This window comes from Indicator indicator, chromosome 11, assembly GCF_027791375.1.
Source record: "Indicator indicator isolate 239-I01 chromosome 11, UM_Iind_1.1, whole genome shotgun sequence".
In the NCBI taxonomy this organism is placed as follows: Eukaryota; Metazoa; Chordata; class Aves; order Piciformes; family Indicatoridae; genus Indicator; species Indicator indicator.
This window is the reverse complement of record NC_072020.1, coordinates 25,099,828-25,116,547: the sequence shown is the minus strand read 5'-3', so window position 1 is coordinate 25,116,547 and position 16,720 is coordinate 25,099,828.

The window sequence follows — 16,720 nt, the reverse complement described above, 5'->3', positions numbered from 1 at the left end:
GTCACATCCTACTAGATCCCTTTGGAGCTGGATCCCATTGAAGTGCTTTGAGGATTCCTCATGTACACGATCAGAGTTTTACAGGAAACTGTTTTTAATGAATGATGAGAAGAACATAGCAGTGTGTCTCCAGTTCTGCTGAAATCATCACTTGCCTGAGACCATGCTAGGTAGGGCTTTCTGTTCTAGGCAGGCAGAGCGGAGGTTCCCAAGACAAGAAGGTAACAGAATTTCAGTCACATTGCCTGCAGGCATGCTTAATTTCTCCTGAATTCATGCCAGGCTAAAGACATCTGTATATTCACAACGATGTGAACTCTGATGAAATCATCTGCAAGGGTTTTATTTCTAAAAACTGCTGTACTGGATATGATAGGTACTCTAATACATAACATAAAGTGAATTTTTTTTTTTTTTTAACTGAAATGCAGTAATAAACTCTGCTACCCATCTGCCTATTTTCTTAATTTTCAGAAATTTTTAGTCAACAGATATAATAATTCCTGTGAGGAGAGGTCCAGAGGTAGGCTGTCAGTTTGATCATGTAAGATTTGTTTCCATAAGAAATCACTTCAAAATAAAGACAAATTTAACTTCGCATGTGTAACACTGTCAGCCAGAATCTCATGAACTAAGAATAATCTTCACATTTTCTGATTAGTACAAGAATGTTTCTAGTACGACTAGAGATTGCCTGTTTTCCTCAGATTGCATTTGCACTTGACAAGTATCTTTCCTGTTACGTAAAGCTGCAGGTAGTAGGGTGGATTATCCTAATCAGTGAAACACTGATAGCACACTTATCCCAGAATCATAAATGAATTCATTAACAAAAGACAGTTCAACACAGAACTTAACACAAAAGTGTTTGCAAAACTAAATTCACTGGACTGCACAGTTCCTGTCTTAGAAGATATTGTCTTGCAGCCTATTTTCTCCATGTGGAATAATTCTGGAATACTTTTTTGTATGATAAAGTGATAAAGTTAAGTCAGGATATTTCCCTGAGCAGGCAGAACCTTAGATTTCACTTTTAATTGATGGGAAAGAATCTTGCATACTGCAAATCCTGCTGCCAGAACTGGCTTCATTCCTCCCCGTGGGAAGCTGGGTGTATAAAGACTCTATTGTGATGATATCCTGGATGCAGGACTATAGCAGTGTGGAAAATGGTATATTTAGGATGGATTTAGGGCTGTTTAAGAGATACTTTTTTTCTGCTTAGGAAAAGAATAGCTCTGATCCTCATTCCAAGAGTCATGGAGTCAAAATGCAGTAGCTGTAATTGGATAAAAACACAGAGGAACAGAAGTGGAAATGGAAATGTGCCCAAGTTATACTGCAGTTCAAATAAACTACAAGAACACCTGTGGCATTTTCTAAATGTAATGGCAAGTTATATATTGAAACACATGAAATTCCTTATCTACAGAATGCTACTGATACAGGGAGTTATGAACTTCACAGTAAATCTGAGGGTTGGTTAAACCAGAAAGAACAAGGAGTGCTGGTGAACAAGATCATGCAGCAGGTGAGAGCAGCCACCGGGGCAGCACAGATGGGCACCCAGATGGGCACTACAGTTCTCCCTCCAGGCATCAAGTGGCTCTCCTTAGCTAAATATGTGACCTGCTGAGGGAGGGAGAGAAGTCTCAGCCATACGTGCTTGTTGCATAGTGGTCAAATACGCCTGCGATACACTTTTGCCAGAGGCAATTATCATTGCAGCATGGCTGCTCTAGGAAGCCTTCCTCTCCCAGGTGGAATTGCAACTATCAAATCTCAGTTGGCTTAGCTGAAAAAAACATCATAGAAGTGATGGGTTTTGACTGAAAAGGAGCATTTCCCATTCTGTTGTCACTAACACAAACTATAAACTGGCCAAATTCTTGTCTTCACCAAGTTCTGACCTTGGCTCTTTGCCTGGTAATGCCTATGAGAAGACAAGCCTAGTTTTGTTTTATTTGCAAACCCATTCCAACAAGGTTTTCATATTTTCACAGTGCTTTTCAGCCCTAAATGTCAAAACTAAAGCTAAAAACACAGGTGCTGAAGAGGCTAGCTAAAATCACAAAAGAAATCTACAATGATACACCAAAATTCTCTTTTCTGTGTTTTTCACACACACACACACACACACACACACACACACACACATACACACACACAAAGAGGTCTAGCAACGATGTCCACACTAATTAGGCCTATTATTAGCACAAGAAGAGTGCATGAAGACTTCAGTCAATCCTAAAGGTCTTGTGCTGGGTGCTTAGCTCAATACTTGTATACTGGAAGATAAAAAGTGTATTTTTATGTAATGATAGGCTAGACTACCCCACTCTGACAAAGCTCAGATGGAAACAATTCTATTGCATCAAGAGTCTGCTTGAAGATTTGTGAAAAACCAAACACCTTTCATATAGGCACATTTACAGTTTGTTGCCTAAAGCATCTGAAACAAGTCAACACAAGTGAGCAGGACAGGAGCGTGGTGGGCCCAGGTGAGCAGTAGTAACTGCATGCAGGGTAAGTGACTCTCCCAGATGAAGATTCCCAAATGTTCCATGGTTTGGGCGTTTCTTTTCTAGATTTCAAAATACAAACTGGATATTTCCAGCTAGGCTACTGATTCACTAAACTGTCTTATATGAGAAAAAGTGTTCCACATCATGCAAACAGGCAGCCAAATGCTTCTGACAGACTCAGCTTGCACCTGGAGAGAAAGGTCAATTCCCAGAGCAAAGTGATGGATGAACAGAAGACCTGACATATTAGGCATCCTGAGGAAGATGATTAAGGTAACTGAAATTCAGAAAAAGACAAATCTTACTGTCAGGCAAAATACAGTAAGATGAAATATTGTAAGCTTAGATGTAAAGAAATACAAAGATGAAACATTATAAGCTTATCTTTAAGAAATATGACCTGTCTATTCACAGATGGGTGTCTAGCCTGTCTCTGTAGTCTTCCCTTACTTTTCTTCCATCCTTCTCCTTTTTTTCCCTCTGGAAAAATCAGTCTTGCTTACATTTTTGTGTATTGTCACCTGAAATTTTAGAAGACAGTCTCCTACCCTACTCTCAGCAGTGACTGCTTTCTTGCTGATATCCTGGTGGGGATAAGTTCACACAAAAAGAAAGCAACAGGTTGAACTCAGAGAGCTCAATGCACATGTAAGGGGCATTAGGTAGGGAATTAGATGTTGAAACGTGGCGTGAAAGAAAAGGGACAGATGACTTGGAAGGATCTGTGAAGATGGTCCAAGTAGTAGAAGGTAAGTCATAATAAGAAATTCTGGTGATGTCTGCTTCTAGTGTGTAAGGGCAAAGGATTTTTATTTGAATGTTGCAGACATCTAGTGGTAATTGAAATGATCCTATTTTAAAAGCCTCTGGCTTGCCAAGATGCACTTATGTTTGGTTTTACTCAGCTATTTATCAATAGCACTGAAAGAGGGCTCTGGTGAAACTAGATTGAAGGAAGATGTAGAAAAAACATAAGCACAGTTTAGTGAAGATCCGTGAGAATAACTGAATGACCAGGTGCTGGATAAAAAAGACTTCCAGACACTTACCTCTGTCTTGTTAAAGATAAAAATAAGTGGTTACAGTTGAAGTATTTGTATGGAAGACATAAATCTGAAGGGGGAAGTTTTTACAATCCTTGGAGTTTCATTGTTTGCAAACTTGGCTGAAAGGGGCTGAGTTTACAGTCCAGGTTGCAAAATTCTCACTTTGATGACAACTAGTCATTGGGACTATCACCAAAGGCTACAGTAAAAATCTTGCTAATGGTAACTCTTTAACCACTTTTATTTTCTAAAGGAAATAAAATGCTGTCTAGGCAGGATTTAGGTTAAGAAACTCCCTGATAAGTATTGTGGAGGTAATCAAAGAAGTCTTCTACAATGAGCTCACTACCTCTGAATCTATGGGGATAAGTCAACAAGTTATTAGCTACAAAACTGCAAAATTATTTGACTGCTGTAGGACAGTGTAATCTGTATTTAGCATTTCAAACTCTGCAAGAGCTGGAAGACTGATCATGAGCTCATGGCTCCATCACAGTAAGGTCCACCATCAGCCCATGCTGAGATTAGGTTTAGGGTACTTAGGTTTGATTGAGTTATTCATTTATCCTTAGATGCTTGCATAATAAAATTGATATTTGTTTATTTTATTCCGTGCACATTTTTTAAAGATCCAGAGTTTTTGTAAAAATCCAGAGTTTTAGAAAAAATACATTTTGTGCCAGCTTTGCTGATTCATTCATTTAATTAATCAAAATATTAAAAAAATAATAAATCAAATGCTGACTTCTGCAAAATTCTATTTTAGTGTTGGTGAAGGCCCTCTTCTTGAACCTGATTCATGACCCACAGAAATTTATGGGGGCCATTCATTAACTATAATGGGCTTTGAAATGGGTCCCTTGTGAAACAGATTGCTCAGATGAGAATAGATGCAATCATCTTTGGATTTTTAAACAGTGTTAGCTTGAACATGAATTGTTTGCATTCACATCAGAGTGTGCTGACTTAGAAGAAGAGGTAATTGTAAAAGTTAAATGCATCTGCCTACTAACTTTTACTGCTTGCTTCTCTACGAATCCCTCCTGCTAACAGATGCATAGGTGGAATTCTGCAGGAGTTTGCCCTGGTTGTGTTATATTCAATATTTTCATTAATGGCCTAGAGGGGGAAAAGGAGTATGCTTATTAGATTTCCAGAAAATGTCAAGCTGAGAAAGACTGCATGCTGGAGGACAGGATTAGAATTCAAAATGACCTTGACTAACTCGATAAATTGTCTGAAAAAATAGGGTGATATTCAATCAGTGTATGCTCGAGGAACCAAACTCAGTGGGGAATGACCAGTTGCACAAGTACAGGCTGTGGGCTTACCGTGGTAACTGACTAGGTGGCATTTTTATGGAATGCAAGATATGAGTTCATGGTTGAATGAAATCTTGACATGAGTCAACAATGTCACACTGGTGCAAAACACCCTCCTGAGATATGCTAGGCAGGAACGTAGGTTACAAGACGTGACAAATAATCCTTCTGTTCTGCTCAGCACCGGGAAAGCCTCAGCTAGAGTATTCTGCCTGACTTCAGGCAAAAGACTTCATAAAGGGTGTGTGCCAGCTGGAAAATGCCTAGCAAAAAACAATAATGATCAACAAAGATGATTTAGGCTAGATAGCAGGATAAACCAATGCTTTCCACTTTAAGGAGAGTGAAGCAGAGAATGCTGATGGCTAGGCATTGTCAGCACTGGAAATCTTCCTAAAGCACTATCTGAACAAACACCTTGATGAATGACACTGATATAGCTGGTCCTGCTTTGAGGATATACAGGGTGACCTTCTTGGGTCTCTTCCTGCCACCTGGTTTAGAAAGGCTTATGCTGGGTGACTGGTTGTGACCCAAGTCAGGAGAGTCACCTTAATCACTCCTGTGGTTTCAGGTTTTTCCAAGATCATGTAAAAAAAGGAAAGGATTTAAATAATGGAGTTGTTTTAATGCAGAATGTCTGCCTGCACTGTTCTTTTCCTGATGTAAAGAGTTGCCTGGTGTTTCAGCCCCATGGAGGCTATCAGCCTGGGAGCCCAGCTGTTGTCCAGCCCTCAGGACTTGCTTTCAAAGTCACACTTTCTAGAAGACTTTTTGATGATTGTTGCAGGGTTTTTGCAAAGAGCACTGCAGCTCTACTGGTCAAAGAGGACCAACCTCTTATTTGCAAATTTATCTCAGTCCATGTCTTGAGCAGATGCCCTGTTTTGAGCTTCAGTTGATGTCTTTTGATCTAGTTACAGTATATGAGGAGTAGGTGTAAGTTAAAGTTGCATTGGGCATCCTCTATGCACCAAACAACATTAGCTTGTTCACCTGCATTCTTCTTATCTTGAGTAACATTGTTTTATGGCTGTAATGTAATAAAACCAAGCTCATTATATTCAGCAATTCTTTTTCAGCTTATTCTTGATGATTGAGATGAATACTAGTCTTGAGGCATATGATTAGAGACTGTACCACATTCTTAGATGCTTCAGGCTAAATTCAGGGAAAGGTTAGTCAGTAGCTTTTCTTTGTATGTGAGATAAAATCTATAGAATTCAGATTTAGTGTATTTGACTCAGGCTGCCTGTATAATTTTTTGCTCATGGAGAATAATCTTGATAAAAGTTCTGTATTCTTTATTAATTTCCAATGCTAGTATCACATGAATATCTTTACTCTTCTATTTTAGAACAATATGAATCAAGGGCACTTCATTCTGTTTTGTGCATTATACTTTGAAATACTGTATCTCCATCCTCATTTGATAAAGTGAAGGTCTGCTTTAGGCACATGCAAGCCTAATAAATCCTTTCAGTGAGGTTGGCTTGTGTTTATTCTAGACTTTGCACTGAATTAGTTATGGCTCAGTAAATGCTTTTAGAAGATATACCTGCCTTAAACTCAGAAGTGGGCATGGTCTGGCATATGCTGTTTAGAAGTATCATTATTTATGTGTTTCAGCCAAGCTTATTCTTCATTAAAAATATTATTTAGCTGTAAAAGCTTTAAAGATCGTTAATGTTTTGACAAATTTGAAAAAGTATTTCTGATTTCCTAAACCCATGACTGAGTCATTACTAGGCCGATTAATAATAAAACATTTAGCAGTACCTCCCCTGTGTGTCTTCAAAAGCACCATGGGTCACACAATAAATGAAACCACAAAGCCCTACCATTTTCCAAACCATTGCTAAAATCCTCATCTTTATTGAGCTAGTGGTGAATACTTTAGTGCACTGACAGATTCAGCACCACAAGAGATTGAAACTTAAGTACATAAGCAGCCTATTTTTCAGATAATTTATCAGGTTTGTCAAGAAGACCTTTTAATAATACTTCTTGTACCCTTGGTATAGGATAGGCAGCTGTTGGAACTAGGTGATCCTTGAGGTCCCTTCCAACCCTGAGGTCCCTTCCAACCCTTCTATGATTCTAATAGGTGCATCCCTGAGGAAGCCAGTGGTCTTTTGTTGCAGGTTGAGGTTTCCTACTGTGGGCATCTTAATTTGCAGGGTACTTCACCACTGAGATTTCTTCCAGAAAATAAGCAGAAGGAAACTCTTAAGAAAAACATGAAAATTTGATGTTGTTACACGCTGGAAGTTGGTTGATAAAAAAAACTCCTTTTGCTTTCCAATTCTTCCTTAAAGAAGCCCAGTTTAGTTTTGAGGTTGTGCATGTACACTTACTCTGTGTTACCAAAGTGTGGGCCAATCACATTACCGATTAAATGATTATCGATGTACAGATGTGAGGAAGAAAATCCAGATATTTCATTAGTCACAAACCTCAAGCTTCTCTGCCAAATGTGACACTTGTGACAAGTATTGTTAATCATATTTTCTCCTTTTCTATCAGCTGGTCTTAAGGTACCTTTACAGGTAGAGGTAGCTAGCAGTAATAAGGATTGAGACGAAGAGAAACTGAAGTATGGGTAGCAAATCTTCAGGGTGTTCACAGAGAGACAATTCAAGGAGAATAATGCAAATCTCTAAAAGGGATCTGTAGCAGTTTAAATTGGGACTGGAAATACTTAAAGGACTAAATACTAACTTAAGTTTGAGCTGAGCTGAGTTAAGAGGGCTGAAACCAGAACAAACTATTTTCCAAATTTTAATTTGTTTAATTTGGTCTTTCAGATCAGGTCCATCACTACAGTCCTTAGCACCAAGAATTCAGTTTAATGATTTAAACTACCTCTCACAAAAATTAACATAAAAACTAGAATGACAATTTAAGATTATACAGCCAATTAATTATATCTGTCACTGTTAGCTCCAAGAGAGTCTGCTCAATTGCATATTTTATGGAGTAGGAAAAGAGGGGGTAAGCACTTGAGTGAAAAGCTGAAAAATTGTCTGCAGCCCACATTTACATTCATCTCAATATAAGAAGTGTGTATTTATTCTCTGAAGGCTAGAATACTGATCAGGTTAAAAGACTCCTAGTCCTAAATAGGACTTATGTACGAGGAAAAAAACCCCAGAGGCTTTAAAACCACCAGGTCAGGCAACACCCTTTTGATACTAACTGCTCTTTTTTTTTTTTTTTTCCCTCCTGACAGCTCATTTCTAAAGAAGACCTCAAGCTACTGATGTTTTATGGCAGTGTTTGTGCATTTACTAAATTAAAATATGCTTCATGTCTTGCCATCACTGCTGATAGGTTTTTGTTATTTTTTCATTGGTAACAAGAAGAATAACTGTGCTCAATGCTGGTGATAGTTGGTAAGTGATTGTAATGCAGGTCCTTCCATTCTGGGCACAGATGAGAGCTTGACGAAGTATAAAGAGATAGCTATAATGTGTCTACATGATCAGGAAAGAAGTGAAATGGATTTGAAAGCTTCCGGAAGATAGCTATGGATATTCAAATTTAGGCAAATTAAGACTGATAGAATCTATTTCTGAAAGTCTCCAAAACAATTGTAGAACATCTCTGTAACTGACTGAATAAAGAAGCAGCGTGTTTTTGTAGGTCTGCTTCACTGGATAGGTTGCTTCTATTTGGGTTCCTAGTGTAATGCCTCCCACATGCTAATTCTTTGCTGGCAAAATCTGACACTGTTGGTGATATCTTTCCACCATGGGGGTGGGGAGGGCTCAGCCTTCTTCATGAAGCTGAGTCTAATGAGCCAGAACAGTTGAGTTTGGTTAAAAGGGTAAATGTCTAATTCAAATAAAATTGCGGTCTATAGAGCACTGAGAGGGCACCAAACCAGTCAAAGGTAGTCCTTTATGTATTAGGATATATTGTAAAGTGACAAATAGACCCCCTTGCTCTTTCTCTTAGGGTTAAGCAGCTGTGTAATCTCTGTGCTGCAGCTTCGTCATCCTATGAATATCATATCTGAATATTCCTGCTATGGGCAAAACCTGAAGGGTTTGTCTATCTGGAGAATTTACTGCCAGAACTATAACTGCCTTCATGGTTACACTTATTCCTTCTATCCCCATGGGGAATTACAGCAGTATAGTTATGCTGGTAAATTTTCCTATTTAGACAGGCCCAGACATCTCAAGAAACACTGCTAAATTAAATGTTTCTCCTGGGGGAGCAGTATACATACATATTTTCATCAGGTTTGGGTCATACCTACACACACAACAAACAAGTTTAGGAGACAACTACCCACACTTATGTTACAAGGAGATTTTTTCCTCTCATATTCTGTCAGGACTCATTCATCCTGTAAACCTCAGCCCAGCTTTGTGCAGCACAGCTGCTTGTGACCCTGGACCCAATTTTGTGAAGCAAAATCCCCTTAGAGGAATGTCTCCAAATCTTTTTGCTCACAGAATACCTAAATCTGTACTGGGAATAGTGCAGTAAAGTTGTTAGAAGTGCAGGATAAAATATGGGAGGTATTTTACCTCTACTTCAGGAGCAGGACTAGAGTCTGGTGGTAATCCCATGCTGCTGTTTTTGTAGCTTAGGTATGTGTTGGAGAAATAGTTGCATACTTTTTTTATATTTCATAAATAATGAGAGTGTAACATTAGGCCAGCAACAGAAGGTACATTAACATGACTTTTTATATTCCACTTCTAAATATATTCTCAAGGGTGACAATCCCTCTCATTGAAAGCTAAAGGGATTTCTTTCCATTTAGATTGTCTTGTAAAATATAAGAAGATATACAAAGTACACATAGGCCCACATGCCCTCAGAAACAATAAATAAAATGCGTGAACTTAGGGAATAAATATCTTGACTAGAACAGGGGTTGTCCGGCCAGGAATAATCTTTTAAATATCACACCTGGGACACACACTAAAGCACACCTTGCTCTCAGTCACCTTCTTATACAAAGATGAGAAATGCTTGGGCCAGAGACTGCAATTGCAGACTTCATCTGGTTCTCAAGGTGTTAACTACCAAAATGAACTTCTGGATCTTCTTGATGCCAAGGAAGCTCATGGCTGCCTGTTCTTCCGTGTTGGTTTTATCAGGCTCTGGCTGGGTTTTAAAGACTTGTGGCATGAACCAGTTTAACCATGCTTTCAAGATTTTAATACTTGACTTAGTTCAAACGATGAAAACAAAATGCTCAGAAAAATCGCCAAATCCCAACAGTCTCCCATCTATATATTCTGAAAAAATAGAAAAAAAAAAGGAAAAAAAGAAAAAAAAAAGAAAAAAAGGAAAAAAGGGGAAAAAAAAGAAGAAGAAGAAAAAGAAAAAATAAAAGAAAAATGAGAGTTTGCATAAAATACAGTATGCACAACTCTTAAGACATTCAAACAATTGTAATGTCACTGGAGAGTGGCTGTATCTGGATAAATTCTGAAACATCAAAAAATATATGGTAGAAAAAGGTAGTGAAAGAGCTACTTGTATTAAAATGGCAGCTAACAGGCTTCAACAAGGTCTATAGTGGTTTAAAAAAATTCCTGAGCACTTAGTTCCATCAGTTCATAACAATGTCTTGGGCTTTGGTTTGCTTTTATGAGGATAGCTGTAATTTTCTCCATTCAAGGAAATTGGTGGAGAGGTGAAAAAACAGTAAAGAATTACCAATTTGGGAAACATTTCCTTGTTGTGTAAGACAAATTAGACATCTGACAAAGTTTAACACATAAAGTTACAGCATAGCAGAAACTAAGGATTAACAGAAAGTTCAGAATTTTTAAACCTAAACATTTGAAAGCCAAAAGGTAAGCACAAACAAATGCAATAATCTGTTGTCAAACTGAAGTAAGCATAGAACTTGCACCAAGACCTTGCATTTGCCCTGAAGAATATTGATTGAACAAGATTCTGAGCAAGCAGAAGAGTTTAACCCAGCATAGCTCTGTACAGGGTGGTAACATAGGAAACCTGAGGACCAGTTCTTACCTGTTTTCTACTTCCACTGCACAAGTCTGGGTTTTCATCTAGAGTATCCACATTGGATCTAATCATCCCTGTTGGTCCTAAATTTTTCCCTTTTCTTATACGTTACTAAGAAACACTGTACCTTTCTACACAAGAGCATAATATTTATCTTTTCTGAGGATTTGAAGTGAAAAAAAGATTTATCTTTTTTCTTTCTTTTTCTTTTTCTTTTTCTTTTTCTTTGTCATTATCTTATTCTTTTTCTTTTTCTTTTTCTATTTCTTTTTCTTTTTCATTTTCTTTTTCTTTTTCTTTTTCTTTTTCTTTTTCTTTTTCTTTTTCTTTTTCTTTTTTTCTTTTTCTTTTTCTTTTTCTTTCTCTTTCTTTCTCTTTTTCTTTTTCTTTTTCTTTTTCTTTTTCTTTTTTCTTTTTCTTTTTCTTTTTCTTTTTCTTTTTCTTTTTCTTTTTCTTTTTCTTTTTCTTTTTCTTTTTCTTTTTCTTTTTCTTTTTCTTTTTCTTTTTCTTTTTCTTTTTTCCATTTGTCTTTTTTCTTTTTCTTTTCTTTTTCTTTTTCTTTTTCTTTTCTTTTTCTTTTTCTTTTTCTTTTTCTTTTTTTTTATTTTTCTTTTTCTTTTTCTTTTTCTTTTTCTTTTTCTTTTTCTTTTTCTTTTTCTTTTTCTTTTTCTTTTTCTTTTTCTTTTTCTTTTTCTTTTCTTTTTCTTTTTCCTTTTCTTTTTCTTTTTCTTTTCTTTTTCTTTTTCTTTTTCTTTTTCTTTTTCTTTTTCTTTTTCTTTTTCTTTTTCTTTTTCTTTTTCTTTTCTTTTTCTTTTTCTTTTTCTTTTTCTTTTTCTTTTTCTTTTTCTTTTTCTTTTTCTTTTTCTTTTTCTTTTTCTTTTCTTTTTCTTTTTCTTTTTCTTTTTCTTTTTCTTTTTCTTTTTCTTTTTCTTTTTCTTTTTCTTTTTCTTTTTCTTTTTCTTTTTCTTTTTCTTTTTCTTTTTCTTTTTCTTTCTCTTTTTCTTTTTCTTTCTATTTTTCTTTTTCTTTTTCTTTTTCTTTCTTTTTCTTTTTCTTTTTCTTTTTCTTTTTCTTTTTCTTTTTCTTTTTCTTTTTCTTTTTCTTTTTCTTTTTCTTTCTCTTTTTCTTTTTATTTCTCTTTTTCTTTTTCTTCTTCTTTTTCTTTTTCTTTTTCTTTTTCTTTTTCTTTTTCTTTTTCTTTTTCTTTTTCTTTTTCTTTTTCTTTTTCTTTTTCTTTTTCTTTTTCTTTTTCTTTTTCTTTTTCTTTTTCTTTTTTCTTTTTCTTTTTCTTTTTTCTTTTTCTTTTTCTTTTTCTTTTTCTTTTTCTTTTTCTTTTTCTTTTTCTTTTTCTTTTTCTTTTTCTTTTTCTTTTTCTTTTTCTTTTTCTTTTTTTTCCGTTTGTCTTTTTTCTTTTTTTTGTCTTTTATTTTTTCTTTTTCTTCTTCTTTTCCTTCTTTTTAATTTTTCTTTTTCTTTTTCTCTTTTCCTTTTCATTTTCCTACTTATTTTTCTTTTGTTTTTCTTTTTTCTTTTTCTTTTCCTTGGAGAAGACAGGAAAGGGTGGATGTTGAATAGCAGGTGTCTCTACTAGCTGCCATAGAGGCTGTCCCTGTGGCTGCCAAGCAGACTTGGTGTGATAACTGATTTTCCTTGTTGGGTAACAGCAATATGAAATGCCATCATAGTCCTAGTACATTCCCCAATGAAGCAGAACAGTGACAAGGACAAGAGGGTACACTGGATGAAAAGATGTGACTGACCCAAGGGGTTTGAAGAAGGCTTCCAAAACCCAGAGTTCTGATAGTTGCTGAAGTCAAACCATCATTTACTAACTCTCCATCATCCTCCTTGATACAGAGGCTGAAAGTAGCATTTCTTTTCTACTTACATCAACCAGAACTGGGCTGTCAGTGACATGATGACAGTTTGTCTGTTTTACCTTGTGCAAACTGGTACAGTACAATTTGGCTTAATGGAGACATGCTGAAGCAGGGTGAAATAGCAGCTTTTGTCCTCTTAGCCTGCAACTTTGCTAATACTCATTTTTAAGCTGAATAAAGAGAACTGCATCCTGTTTTCTCACAGATTACCAATATTAAACTTCACCAGGTGAATAATAAGTAGTAACCATCCTCTCTGTATATGCTGGGTTTGTGTCTGGCCTGTGGTGAGATAGCAGGCTAAGCCCTTGCAGCCCTTCTGGTTGCACACAATCCTGTCTGTAGCCCATGGATGACCCCATTATGAAGCAGGGGACTACTCCCAAAGTACGCTGTGACTGTGAAGGAAGCCTGTGCTATAGTGATCCATCGCTGGGAGGATTACAGCCTGCAGAAGGAACCCATGCTAATTGGAGAAGTTCAAGGGGGACTGTCTCCCCTGGGAGAGACACCACGATGTATCAGGGGAAGACTGCCATGAGGTTTCCCCTTGAGGAGGTTGGAGTGGGAAAAACAAGGAACAAACTGAAACTGTCTGCAGTCCCCATTCCCAGTCCCTTTACACTTTTAGATGGGAGGAGGTAGTAGGGCTGGGCTTGGGAAAAAGGAAGATTTTTTTAAAGATCCATTTGTATTTTTTACTGTTGCACTGTGATTCAATTTGTAAATTGGTGGTGGTTTCTAGTTAAATTAAATTGAATTTGTTTCCCTCATTTGAGTTTGTCTTTTGCCCATGACCATACCAGGTGAGTGAGTGTCCTTTGTCTCAACCCTTGAGCCTTTTGTTGTATTTTCTCCTTCTTATCCCACTGGAAAGGGGTAGGGATGAGTGAGTGGCTGTGTGGTGCTTTGCTGCCAGCTGGGTGGGCTTAAACCATGACACTATAAACCTCTCAAGACTGTATAGTAGTTATCTTTCTACAGCTGTAGCACTAGTTAGGCAAAGTATAATTAAATCATCAGTAAATTGTACATTTAGCATGTCTTTCTATAGGGCAGCAGAAAAGAAGTGCTTTTCCCTCATTCACAGGTGTCAACAAATGCAAATATGTCCAGTTTCAGTTTTAAGGATCAGGCCTGGAATGGGGACATCTGAGTAAGATAGATGCATAAATGAAATGTCACAGAGCTCTAAGCTCCCATCAAATGGAACCTTTGAGAAATAACCAATATTTCTTATGTGCATACTTATGTTCTGAAGATTAATATATCCATTTAGACCTTATCCCTAAAATACTCATGTCATTTTAAGAATCCATTGTAGATGTGTTTTCCACCATACTTAGATGTTTGGAAGTATTATGATCACCAAAAACTTCTGCAGCCTCCTTGAAGTGCTGGTGTGGGTGTAATGGTGACTAACTCTTCTGAATAACCCTTATGAGCTGTTCTTCAATTTTGTTCTACTATAATCAGTCTTTAAATTTAGGTCTGTGTTCTTAATTCTTCCAGGAAAATAATTTGTTCAACTGGAAAACAATGTCAAAGTTGACTGTATGTGTCTCCATGTAGGGGAGTGTGTGATGTCCTTCCTGAGATAAAAAATTTAAAACCACTCAGATATAACACAATTATATAACTATGCCAGGCTTTGGGCTCTGAAACTTTTGTGATTTATGTACCACACTACTCATCTGTGGTCTGAGTGCCTGTCCTTTGATACCTTGAAAATCATACCAAGACACAGTGACTCTGTTGTCTTTTGTGTATAATATAGTCCTATAGTCACCAATAAAACTACAGTATGGGGAAGAGTGGTATAGTCCAAGGGCAATTAAAACATCCACTTCAGTTAAGTTATGTTCATTCTGAACTTTATTTTTATAGGTTATGGATTTACCGTGGAAAAGATCAAAGGCCAGGATGGAACACAGCGTATTTTTACTAGGTTGTTCTATCTTTGTGTTGCCATTTTCTGCAATATAAAGAAGTACTGACATCATACACACACACAAATAATTAAGAAAAAATCTTGGAAGTTACCATTTTTCATTACCAGACTCTTAATAGTGCAGTTCACATCACCTCCAGCAAACTGGGGTTTTTGTCCTGCCTGAAAACAAAATTTGGAATAGTCCCTATTTGTTCTGATTTTCTACAGTTAAAGAATCTATGTGAAAACAGAAAATTATAACAAATGGGAGGCAAACCCAGTATTGTTTTAAAAGGATTATCAGGTGTAATGCAGGAAATAGTCAGAGAATTATCAGTGTAGTGCATGGGAATAAAATAAAAAGGGAAGCAGGGAAATCAGCAGTAATGCAAGAAAATATCAAGTCCAGTTTTGAGACACTGAGCTCCACAGCAAACAGACAGAAAGAGCACTGTTTTGGGACAGTGACTGAAGTTTCAGAACAAATTTAATTTTTAGAATCAGTGCAGCGCAAAATCAAGCTCTTCCATCAAAACCACAGCTGAACAGATAGGCTAAGAAAAAAACCAAGAGCCTTTAATACTCATTTTTACTGTCTAAACTCTTCCATTGAGGCTAAGCAAGGAAATGAGTCTTCCAAAGTGAAAGTAGTTTCTTTATTTTCCAGATAAAGTGGCACTTATTTCTTTTATATCCTGATAAAAGTTTAATGACACTTTTGGACAGAATAACTTATTTTGATAAAATCCGCTTCTATGTTTTTTGAAAGGAAGCATAAATTGATTGTAAGATTCTTTAAAGAGAATGGAGCCCCAGACATTTAAAAATTGTCTTTGTTTATTTGTGTGTTTGTTTGTTTTGAGGTGTAGGTTGCAGTTTGTCTTTGAAACAAACAGATTTGCCTCACTTCTAACCACTATGGAAGTTGACAGTGTGTAGGTTTAAAAAGACTAAAGATATTAGAAATCATGGAATGGTAGAGGTTGTAACGGACCTCTGAACATCACCTAGTCCAACCCTCTTGCTAAAGCAGGTATGCCTAAATCAGGTTACACAGGAGCACATCCAGGCAGGTTTTGAATAGCTCCAAAGAAGGAAACTCCGGAAGTTCTCTGGACAGCCTGTCCAGTGCTCCCTCACCCTCAAAATAAAGATGCTTTGCCTTATGTTCAGACAGAACTTCCTGTGTTCTAGCTTGTTCTCATGCCCTTTGTCCTGTCACTGGGCACCACTGAAGAGCCTGGCCCATCTTCTTGAAGCCAGCCCTTTAGATATTTATATGCGTTGTCAAGATCTGCTCTCAGTCTTTTCTCCTCCAGGCTAAAGAGCCCCAGGTCTAGCAGCCTTTCCTTTTAAGAGAGATGCTCCTGTCCCCTAATAATCTCCATGGCCCTCTGCTATACTCTCTTAAGTAGCTCCTTGTCTGTCTTGGGCTGTGGAGCTCAGAACTGGACACAACACTCCAGATGTGGTCTCACTAAGGCAGTATGAATCTGTGAGCAGTGTGTGTTTGGGGTAGGTAGGAAGCCACAAGGCTTAGGCTTATGCTTAAGCTCTTGCTTTGTTTATGCCTTTGCTTGTGCTTAGTACTTTGCTTAGTTGCTTAGGCAATAAATGCTTTTGTCTTTCACAATAAGAGTCTTCTCGCCCTGTCTTCACCTGGAAACACCATAACACGCAGCCCATGAGAAGAACACTACAGATACAATTATACTCAGCAAGGCTGCTTCATCCTTTGATGGAACAAAGGAGGAACAAAGTTATTTCTTAGCCTAATTCTCCCCTTAAACTACATTAGCAACACCTGTGGACTGCCCCAGAGCAAATGAGGACAAAAAGTGAATTTAATAAACTTTCATTTTAAGAGTCAGCCACTGAAAACACATCCTGTTCACCAGGGGCCTCTCCCTTGCCTTGTGCTGATCTGCTGTGTCTGATCACTGATGTAATTCTCTTCCCTGACTCTGGGTGGTCATATTACTCCACTAGACATCTCTGCCTGGAACAAGTATTT